At 34.4% G+C, this 12,401-nt stretch overlaps 2 long non-coding RNA genes across 2 annotated transcripts; both read right to left on the reverse strand.

Moving 5' to 3' along the window:
- Positions 1-5,174: 5,174 nt before the first annotated feature.
- LOC107030708 lies at positions 5,175-6,149 on the reverse strand. The gene is made up of 3 exons (XR_001458130.2): positions 6,055-6,149; positions 5,490-5,578; positions 5,175-5,228 (listed from the first exon to the last, which is right to left on the reverse strand). It is a non-coding gene; the product is annotated as an uncharacterized LOC107030708 (long non-coding RNA).
- A 241-nt stretch (positions 6,150-6,390) lies between these two features.
- Positions 6,391-7,001, reverse strand: LOC107030709. Its single transcript, XR_001458133.2, has 3 exons — positions 6,847-7,001; positions 6,617-6,747; positions 6,391-6,448 (listed from the first exon to the last, which is right to left on the reverse strand). It is a non-coding gene; the product is annotated as an uncharacterized LOC107030709 (long non-coding RNA).
- Between the last annotated feature and the right edge of the window lie 5,400 nt (positions 7,002-12,401).

Genomic DNA, 12,401 nt, shown 5'->3' on the forward strand with positions numbered 1-12,401 from the left:
TATATATATATTTATATATATTTATATATATATATATATATATATATATGCATATGTATGTATGTATGTATGTAATATGAAGTGATGTTCTAGCATATGATGTGCTATGAAAATTTTTAAATTTTCCGCTAAATTTCCTACGACAATGCGATGAATGCTGTTACATATAAGGGGTGCTCCACGGTAGTGACAATGTCATTAGTAGACATAAATCTTGTGAGATATAACATGAAATCTAATGTCTATCCCACACTAAAAAGAGATGTCCTGTTATGACCCTCAAAATTAACTTGGATAAACTAGAGCCTCACATGAGTTTTATGAGCCAAGAACTTGTTAATAAGGTGAGAAACAACTTGTAATAGTTGGTTTGAAGATGTTTGAGTTCAAACGACAAAGGCCGACCTTGATGTCCAGAAACTAGTCTTTTATGTGCCACTGTGCCCATATATGATTAACTTGTTTTGAAGTATTATTTAGAGTCTAAATTCAGAGTAGGGGACCCCATAATCTAAATGGTCATCTTTGGGGTCGAAACTTCTAGGTACGACTCTTCAAAGAAAACCATATGGGTCTTCGAGGAGGACCCAAAAATTTTGTTAAGAAGCCGCCAAAACATCCTTATTAATGACCACAAATGACACCCCTTAGACTATTTGACGCCCCATAAATAAGGAACCATAGCTCAACAGTTAGTCATTGGATCTTAGCCCCCAAATAATGGAGTCCATGACAAAAACGATGGAGCACAGGATGGCCCGTCATCCAGTTGACGCCTCGTCAATGGTGGCCGTCAATGGCACCTTCAGTTTCTGCACCTTCTCGGCAAACCAAAAGGTGAATTGGTAAATTCACTCCACCTTCTAATTAAAGTGTGAACGGTTATTTTACCTATTTTAAGGTATTTTAATTTAGTAAAAACATTGAAACCCCAAATTGAAATTCATTCTTTAAATTAAACTCTTTCCCTCCCAATAAGATTCTCTCTACACTCCATTAGAGACCAAGCTCAAGATTAAAATTCATTCTTCAAATTAAACTCTTTCCCTCCCAATAAGATTTTCTCTACACTCCATTAGAGACCAAGCTCAAGATCAAGCTGAAAGATGGATTTCCAACTGATTCTTCTTCAATTTTTGTAGGTATTCCATCACTAAGGTATGATAACTCTTGGTCCTTGGATAACCTTTCATTCAAAGAGTTCTATCAATGATTTTCCAAAGAGTTTCTATGATCAAAATTCTCAAATTCCAATCTAAACATGGGTTCATTGTCAAATAGTTTTCAAACTCATTTTAATTATATATTGTTGTTGAATCAAGGTTGTTAAGATGATTTTCAATGTAATTCCTTGAATAACCAATGATCTCCCTAATGTCTTAGTTTAGCCTATAAAGTGGATTTTGTGATCTTGATTGGATGTTAATTTGATTATGCTTAGATTGTGATATATAGTTGAATGATATTTCTATTTTTAGATATTGATTATGACTTTTTGAGGGTTTACGTATGATTTATCATGGCTTGGAGAATTAGTAAGCGACCTAACTTCTAGTCTATAGTATTAGAATTGATGTTATATGGTTTTGTCCACTTATGGTGGCGGTGATTACTTCTTGTTTATCGATACATGTTCTGATCATGCACTTTAGGGAAACAGATGTAAAGTAAATTGTTATTATGATGATCATGAGTATGAATGTTATATATGTAGGCCCTCAATGTTAGTATCACGATTAAGGTGTATGGATAATATGAACTATAATGTGAATAAGGATGTTAGGGTAAGGTATGGTATACATTTTTGGTTGTGATAAGTAATATTGTAGAATGAACCCTACCTATATTACCCTATTCGAATGTGTGATCTTATGCATGTGAGGAGTTATCTATTAGAATGTTGAATGTGCTCTCGTCTCCGATAATGAAATATGGGTGTGTGGTCTATAGTCCCTAAATGCTCTATATATGAGTTGTTCATGACTTGGGGTTATTGTAAATGTTTTGTGATCCTTTGAAGGGAAATTTCCTCAATAAACAATGTTGTTGCTATTATGTGATCATGAGGACCAATATGTACACACACCTCATTCATAAGTATGAGTATGATATGTTTATGGTGTTATTAGAAGGATAATTATCATATGCACCTTTCATATCTTATTATGCATGAAATGTATATATCTAATAAAGTATGAACATGTGTTGTCTAAAGATGTTTATGTGAATGGATTTCGCAATACGTATACACACACATGAATGTATGAATGAAGAATATTAATGATAATCTAGTGAATGAGAATATCTTGAATGGTTTCGTCAATTGTATTCTAAACTAGATTATTTTATGGATGTTGTGATTATGTGATAAGATTTTCTCACATGATGTGGGTTTTTATGAAAGGACATTCTCATAAAATAACATGTGAGGTGTGTACATGTTATATAAGGGGTTAAGCCTCTAAGGCCTATCTTATGAACTAATGATTAATAAAGACTTAAAGGCTCCTAAAAAAGGGAATTAAGCTTTGCACCTAGTGAACTTTACAATGAGATGGGTCTCTTCATGAAAAAGCTTCCCCGATGTTCTCATGAGGTTATAACTACAATGGAATTTGCATAAAGAAGGTTTCTAGTAACAACCTCCCAGTTCCTTAACTATGTGCCCCATAGGATCCTTAGCTAGTGGATCCACCTACATGCAATATGATGTTGATGTCCTACCTTGGCAAGTAGGATCCCTCCTTTCATTGTGAGGGGTTGACACCAGATTCAATGTTTACCTCACATGGTCTATGTCGGTTATGGTGAAGTTTCTCGAATTTAAAATGAACAAATTGAAGTAAGAAGGTGAACACTAACTAGGACTACCTAAGAGATGTTACCTAGTGTGGTAAGGGAATGCAAATTTACCTATACATTGCACAAGTAGGTCTTGAAGGGAATTCTAGGGTGAGTTCTTCATGTATGTGTGTGTGTGTGTGTGTGTGTGTATATATATATATATATATGTTCAATTCATCAATACATCACTAGACCTTACTCATAACCCCAATCAAAGTCTACTAGTGCAATGTATATGTGAATCCCCATAACCTAACACATACGTAGTAAACTAACAAAGTGGTCACAAGCATTGTCATTACATCATACATCATCATGACAAGTATATCCAACATCATCTATAATAAGTAAGACTTCATCATGTATATAAAAATTAGACTAAAATCATGCATATCATTATCACAAGTATGTTAACACCATAATACATGATGTTTGATATACTTGTCCTGATGATGTATGAAGTAAATGGCAATGCTTGTGACCTCTTTGTTAGTTTACTTCGTATGTTGTCAGGCTATGGGGATTCACATATACATTTCACTAGTATACTTTGATTAGAGTTATGATTAAGGTCTTGTGATGTATTGATGAATTGAATTTTATATATGCAAAGTTAACTATGGTTCCATTATGGTGATATATATAGTATGTAATTTTATGTTGTCTTAAGATGTGCATTAAGGCTGAATGGATTATGATTATGGTGTATGCAACGATCCGAGAGCACCGCCAAGTCATCACAAGGCATACTCGACCTCTCATGGGTCTTATACAAGCCCTTAGACGTCATTCATCACATATATATGAAAAGTAGTGTTGAATTAAAACTTTTCACAACAATAGTCCAAATTTTTATAGAATATAAGAAAGAATTAAGTCTCCGCATAACCATTTTACGAACATATAACATCATAGTTTCAAATCCCTTACATGAATTGAAAGAAACAGTAGTCTATTATAAAGTCTTTGAGAAAAGGAAACTAAAACATAAGCCATGTTCCAATTTTGAAAGAATGCTATTTCCCAAGCTTAATCTTCTAAGAGAATCATCACTTTCAACCTACACTTGTAGAAATGGAGAAACATATGAAATTAGCATATTGAATGCACTAAGTATTGTGAACATGCAAGAAAACCATGCAAAAACGAACATTTACTTTAAAACTTACTTTTCATGCTCTTTTGATAGATACCTCATAAACAAGTATAAGAATCATCCTCGAGTCAACATTGATATAAAAGACAGATCATATAATCAAAAAGTAACCTTTTCATCACTTTAGACTCTCTACCTAATGTTTATCTAGGAATCACTTGACTAAGACATGAAGAGATCACCCATACACCCTCTTCAAGCACACCTAAGTGATCATCAAAGATACCCTAGATAAGAACCTTTCAATTTAACATTCTATACTAATCGAACCTTTTTCATTAGATTCATTTAAGTAACAAGTAATCAATTAGAGGAATTCACATAATTGACTTGAAGGACCTAGGGAACTCACCTAGCATCTTCAAAGTCTACTCGTGCAATGTATAGATAGCGTGCCATACCACTACCTACAAGTTGTAGAACCTATCCAATGACTAGAATGAACATCCCATATGACGAGAATAGGCAATAAACGACATAGAACACAAGCTAGATATGGAATCTTGTGTCATAAGACCACACACCATGGAAGGTGTTCAACTAGCACTACACCATTTTCGGCCTACAGCAACACCACGTAAGTGTAGCCTAAACTAGCAAAAAGTGTGGCCTTTGATAAAAGGCTACCCTTTTGGACATTCAGCAACACTTTATAGGGGCTGCCCAAAATAAAGCGTAACCTTTGACATTAGGCAACACTTTTTAAATGTTGCCATCTTTGGATACACTTATAAAGCGTAGCCAAATAGGTATAAGGGCACGCTTTGAAGACGTGCATTAGCAACACCTATTTTTTGTTAGACTACACTTAAAAGCGTTGCCTTTTCAGATTTATTGGTCACACTTAAAAAGTGTTGCCTTTTATTGGTCATCTATTGCAACACTTTCAAAGTGTAACTTTTTATCTACCTAGAGCAACACTTACAAAGTGTAACTTCAACATTTATAAGCCTACATGTAGCACAAATATATATAATATATTTACATACATACAAGTGACCTAAAACACAAAATGAACTAATTAATCATTAAATTGAAGCTATATATTTCAAATAAACTTCGAGAAATATTTCATGTACAACCAAAAGATAGTATGTGTTGTGTACATACCCATACTTATACATCAATATTCTAAATGTGTACACAATAAATCAAATATGTATTTAAACTTTTACAATAGTTCAAAAACTCTTCATCATCCACTTCAAATTTGATCACCTCCATTTCCCTACACAAAAAATATATTGGCAGTTATATTGAAGAGGTAAGAAGTTCATATTGCAACAATATAGAGAGGCAAAAAAAAAAAGCAGTTACAGAAAATTAGGTTGCATCTTTTGATGTTCAAACAAGCAAGATGAATGGTGGTCAAGAGAAACAAAACATTAGATCAATTCAAACCAAAGCCACTAACAATAAATTACCAATGATGAAATAGCAAAAACAATATATAAGTCAATAAGCAAGATCAAAGATCTGTGATACATACCCTGTGCAAATACGTTTCTGAGTTCTTAGGAAAATCAGAATTGATAACAACGTTAACTGCTTGAATATCAATTCCTCTAGTAAACAAATCTGTTCAATCAAGAAAGAACACAAAATTAAGAAATTTAACAATTAATCAATTTGAAATTTCAGCTGTAACGGAAAGCGTGACGGACCGTGGTAGCCATGATAGTCCGTCTTGCATGTTCTTCATGAAGATCAGAGAAGTAGCAGAAGAAACTTGCAAGTGTGGGACGACGGAGTCCACGACAGCCCGTCATGACCACGATGGATGACCACAACGGCCCGTCATGACCACGACGGCACGTATGACCACAGCCCATCATGACCACGACGGCCTCTCATGACTATGACGGCCCGTCGCGAGGTCCACGGTGGCCCGTCCCGAGGTCCACGACGGCTCGTCGTGACCACGCCATCCCGTCGCGAGGTCCGTCGACCCAGCCGCGTTTTGACAGATTTCCAGCAAATAGAGTTACTATCTATACTTATGGCCAAAATGACTGATGAAATTTGTAAATTTGTAAGTCTAAATTTGTAATTACTTGATGAAATCAGTTCTTCAGCTTCCGTCCTTCAGCTCTTCGAGTGAGGTGTGGGGATACAACAAACACAAGTGAAGGATAGAGTTAATATGCACCGGAAACTATGAGGAAAACAACATTACCTTTCTTCAGGCAGTGAACTGGAACGGGACGAGCAGGGAAAGGATCTTCACCAAGAAACTTGAACACTAACAACGGATGAGAATTCCGGGCAGAATCACGAACTCGAACAAAGATTGGGAATGCTGATACGCGAAACGAATTAGAAAATGTGATACTCTTATCGCCACTTGACTCTCCCTGCCTTGAATGTGTTTCTATATATATATTTTAAATATTTTCTTTAGCTGCTCTAAATGTTTTTGCTCAAATAAATCACAACTTTTTTCCATCCCTAACAGTGAAAAAAGAGGTTTATTTATGGAGGATAAAATACGAGCTACACTCCCAAAAATCAACTTATGAAACTAAAATACAAGTCACACTCCAAAAAATCGTAAAAAACACAAGAATATCAAAACAATAAAGCTAAAATTTAGACTTTCAGAATGAAATTTCTTACCTGATAAAACCTACTCCAACAAAATCTGTTTGAAATTGTGTTCTTCAGTGAGAAACATGAGAGAAAAGTGTGACAGAGAGACTAATTAGCTTCAATTCATCATCTTGCCAACAACCCAAAAATATTCATTCCTTTAAAACACAAAACAAAAAAGCAAACACTTCAGCTAACAAGAAGACTGCTTTAGAACTAACACTTGACGAAATACGTATAGGAAAAGAGAATCGTACTTGCTCTTCAAAAAATTGTTATTTGGAGAAGACGACTTGAGATATGAGTTCTTTGATGACAGCAACTCTTCAACTCAACTCTTCAGCGTGTATCAGAAAGGAGAATCGGTTCTTCAGCTATCTTCACCTCTCTTCAGTTTGGTTCATCATCTCTTTGGTTCATCGAAAATCTGGATGGAAATCTAAAGGAGGAAAGCTGAACGAAGAAAGTGCAGTGAAAGAGTAAAGTGAAGTGAAAAAGTTAATGTTTGGTCATTTATTAATGTTTATTTTTTTTTGGCCAATAAAAATGGGAGGTAGTGTTAAAAATATTGGAGGGAATATAATATTTTAGTGAAAAATTTTAAGGCAACACTTATAAAGTGTTGTTTTTTCGATTATAAAAATAGGACATTTTAGAAGTGTGGTCATATATGTAAATAGGTGTTGCCAATTATATCATATTTTAACAACACTTATAAAGTGTATCTTATATTATTAAAGAGTACACTTTTGAAGTGTTGCCAAAATTATTGTAGCTAAAAGTTTAAAATTTTGGCTACACTTTAAAAGCATTCCCAAAACTACTTTAGGCAACACTTTACAAGTGTAGTCCAGAATAAGTATGGTCGTAGGCCTAAAATGGTGTAGTGTTGCCAAAGGTAGAAATAGTAATCATTCCATGTTGGCACATGGTTAAGGAATATCAAGGGCTTCTTTGTAATCTAATGTGTATTAGAGAAGATACCATCACTACGTCCTACTAACTCATAATACTTTTTCTTCCAAGGATGGGTACTTTTTCGTCCAACCAAGGACTATTAGGACATCTCTAATGACTTCCTTAGATATGGCTTCAAGTCGTTCCAACCAACCTACCCCTAAGTCAATCATTCCGCTCAAGAAGAACGACATTACGGTCTTTTACTTCTACATTTCTATTAACATTATTTTCATGTTCAATGTTTAACATTCTTAACCTTCTTTTCTTATTCAAGGCTACACATTCTTAACCTTATTTTCTTATTCAAGGTTTTACATTCTTAACCTTCTTTACATATTCAAGGCTTTACATTCTTAACCTTCTTTTCTTGTTCCAGGTTTTACATTCACTTATGCTTCTAGACTCATCAAGAAGGGGAACTATGCTTAGGTCTACCGGTTCAAGACATAATCTAGAATACCTCATTTAGTCATCCAAGTATACACAACTATACCCATACAAGATACAACATAATTCTATAAAGGCTCTCCCATCATCATATATCAACAACTAGAGAAGAAGCATATCCAATAATATCATTATAGAACCCATACAAGTTCATATAGACACCACATGAGCACCTTCACATTATACATTCACATACACCATATCATATTCATACCATAATTCACATAATAATGCGAACAAAGTCATGTTCATAACAATTATTACAATTAAACACCACCACCATAATTGGACCATACCAATCAATAACAATTCAATATCAATTCTATAGTATACAAAGTAATTAGGTCAACTCATCACCTTCCAATAACCATAACCACCATTCCTTAGCCTTTCCAACAATTTCACATAACAACAGATCTTTACAATAGCAATATACATAAGACAAGGCCAACAATTCATCCATATCAATGATAAATATATACTAAATATAAATATCAACATTATAAGGCAAGATATGAACAATTCTACATGGATCAATACATAATTCAATAGCCCAACACAATCTACACATGAATTCAATAAGATTAAGTCATGATCAATTCACCCACTCTAGAGCAAAAATTAGGAATTCAAGGAGTACATGTGTTCATGGAGTTTTTTATCTTAAAATATTCAATTAACATTGATCAATTCACAAAACATCAATTAAAAACTTTTCATGCAAGAACATATTCTTAGAGTTCAAAAATAGGATTTCAAGGATTTGAAAGATCTTTGAAAAGCCTTTGGAATGGTCTCCTTGAATAACAGAAGAACCAAAGATGAAATCACCATACCTTAATAGTATACATACAAAGAAATTGATGGAGAAATCAATTAAGAACTCCAATCCTAACTTCACCTTGAGTTCTAGCTTCAATGGAATCTAGAGAGAACTTCTTGAGGTTTGAATTTTTAATAATGAGGTATAAGTCTTGGTTTTAGAGTCTTAACTATTTTAAAATACAATAAATAATCTAAAATAACCGTCTAGAACTTAATGAGGACCTTAGGTGAATTTCCCAACTTTCCGTCACCTTGGCTGAGACTCCTGCAGAAAGTTGCAGGCGTCAAACGATGGTTCCCAACTCTTGGCCATCATTTGATCAATGGGGTGAATGGTTGGGCATCATTTTGGTCATATACATGACATTTGGGGGATACTATCCCACAATTAAGTGTGGATCCATGCTCCATTCGATGGGGCGTTGATAGAACCTCTGGATGTGGTTTGGTGATCGCGGTTTGGACTGCCTTTTGAAAGTTTCTAGCCAAGGTTTGGGTCCTCCTGAAGGACCCTTGGGGTGGTCCTTGGGGAGTCTTACCCATACAGATTGACCCCAAACATGTTCATATATGTGATAGAGTCCTCTCCCATCAATTTAGACACAAACAACATAAAACATGCAAAGGCACACTAGTACACACACATTGAGTAGTTTCCAAACATGTTCGATGTTTGACATCAGAACTCTACAAACTGACATCTAATGATAATATTAATTATTTTAACACCTTTTTAACTCATCAAACTCATTATAGGCTCTATTTTAACCTAATTCATTTTCAGAGTTGTAACAATATAATAAATGAATGAGTCCTTATACGAGGTCTATGAAGTATGTTGGTCTTATGTATAAGGTTAAATATATGAGTTATATCTTGTTGAATGTGATGTTCCTAGTCTAAGTTGACTTCATAGGAACTCTTGGTGTAGTAGTAATATGGGATGCTATTTGCACATTGTACTAATGCGACTTGGGGTTATATTAGGTGATGGTTCTTATGTGAAAGTTACGTTTTATGGTATGACATGTCCGTATGAATTAGTATGCTTGAAACGATGAAGGTTATAGGAATGTTCACCTTGGTAACGTTAAGGAGATAGTTTAGTATGAATGGTGGAATGAGACATTATTGATGCATTGGACAATGTATTACTTAAGGGTTATTTTAGGTAAATGAGTTAAGATAAAAAGGAAAGGTAATGTAATGGAGATATTGAATGTGTCTTGATGTGATAAAGGACTTTATGTGTTGTTGTCAATTATGATGTGTGTGAACTATGTTGTGGTTATTGTATCATATACTTATGAAGTTTTTCTAAAAGACATGATGTATGGTTTCTAACTAAATTCCTCTTTAAATCAATTTTTTCTGCATGGTTATCATACTTGGTGCATACTTGTACTAATGCCATTATTCTTCATCTTTTACACCAAGTGTAGGTGGTGATGGCTAAAGGATCTTTCCTAGAATGAATATCTTGGGTAACTATTCCCAAGTTCAAGTATGTCCTTAATGATTCAAGGAATTCATGTCAAGATTTTATTTAAGTTCATGTAATAGTATAGAAATGTTATGTTTCATTGTGAAGGGTCGTGTCCCTATTTCTAGTGACGTCGTGTCTATGATGGCAAGACGAAACTTAGTGTCCGAACTGTGTACTAATTAGTTTTAAATGAAGTGAACTTTTAGTTTTGTGTTATGGAATGAAAAAGTTTTAATTCTTTGCTGATTTTATAACAATGCAATGAATGAATGCTAAGGGCTCGTATATGATATACAAGTGGTTAAATAAGTTGTGTTACTTCTAGGGTTACTTCATGGTCGTAATAAACTTGGTATCAGAGCATAATGTTATAAAAATGATCTTAGGGTCCAAATTCTCATAATGCTACTTCTAGTAATGTCTTGTTCATCGCTGTAAGTCGCGACACATCTACGAGGGAGAGGCTATAGGACAATAAAAGTTTCATATTCTTCATTACTCTTGTGTCATGCAATAGAGATTAACTCTATATATTCTATCTTTTAATTCCCTTGTTCGGTGGTCTTCTATATGTGATTGCTTTGAAGGGGTGATGTCTCAAATGTTGGGAACGAAAAAGGTGAATTTTGATGATTATAATGTTTTTGTGCTAGATGAGTACATGTGAAGGTGGATTTGGAAGATATTCTTGTTATGCTAATTATGTCTATATGTGACCTATGATATTTGAGGCATTATATTAGAAATTTATGTTGTCATGTATCTCTTAGCATGATAAGAGTTTGTATGGTCGAATGAAGCCCTTTTTGGAATGATGGGTTATTTTATGGTTATGTGCAATGATAGTAGAATGTTTTGGTGAAGACTCGAGGAGTTTTGGAGGAATGTGAAATATATGGTGAGAGTTAAAAGTTGCCTTTTTATATGAGTAATGTTTCATGGTTGTCCTTGTGTTGATCGGAGTCTTTGTATAGTCTTATGCCTAAGAATGGAAGATAGTGTGTTTACCTTGTAAGGTAATTGTGAAGTATGGTAGTTAATGAGAGAATGTATGACTAATTTTAGTTGCCATATGCACCTATTCTAAGAGTGGGAAAAGGGAAGAAGGTGTTTTATTCCATAAGTATGTATTATGATTTTCTCTAAGGTTGACTGGAGGGATGCATGTACCCCTTAGTTTATAGAGAGAAGAAGAGAATTGATGTTGACTAACATTAAAGAGGTTTGTTGTTCTTTAAGATTGATTTTAAGTATAGCCATTTAAGAAGAGTGCTTAGACTGTACCTAGGCATGGTTTGTTGAAAGATACTACCAAAAGTGATGATAAGGGGAAATTGTTTAGAGGTTATCTTGCTCTAATTTTGGAAGAAAACAAAGAGGATCCTATGGAAAGATCTCTACTAATTTCCCCTAAGAATTTACCTAGGGAGGATGGTTACCCTTAGTCTCTAGAAAAATGTTTGTGGATCTTAAGAGTCCCAACATGTGTTTTATGCTTTGATAGAATCCGCAAATTCTATAGTCCAAAGTTTGCGGGAGATTCCTTAGGGACTATGGATGAACTACCTCAAATGAGGAAGCTTATAGGATTAAGTCCAAAACTACTTACCTTTTTATGACTTGGTAGTAGAATTTGATGAAATATTTGAGTTACCCTTAGTATTTATGGGTGTAGTTAAGGCCTCATATGGTTTGATAGTGTAATCCAACTTAATTTTTATGAGTTCCCTTTAGGTGATGAACTTGGAGGAATAGTGGTGCTTGAGTTGTACCTATTGATGTTGAATTTATAGACTCCTTTTTATGAGGGTATGAGTTATATCCTCAATGGTGTTAAATCATATTATGTAAGGAGTATGGAGGTTTATTCTTGACTTGCCTCAACCTGGTATTTAAGGGCATGATGTAATAAAGATTAGATTAAGCCTAACCCCAATGGGGAATAATGTTCCTAGAAGGCAAGATTTTGAGTGACTTAATGTTCCTACATTGAGCTTCCTTGAACTTCTCCATGTTGGAAATCACTTTAAGTGATGGATATGAAGTTGAGTGGTTTAGATACTCATTTTGGATATGTTGAAATTCTCACCTAAT

Source organism: Solanum pennellii, chromosome 9 (genome assembly GCF_001406875.1).
Source record: "Solanum pennellii chromosome 9, SPENNV200".
Classification (NCBI taxonomy): domain Eukaryota; kingdom Viridiplantae; phylum Streptophyta; class Magnoliopsida; order Solanales; family Solanaceae; genus Solanum; species Solanum pennellii.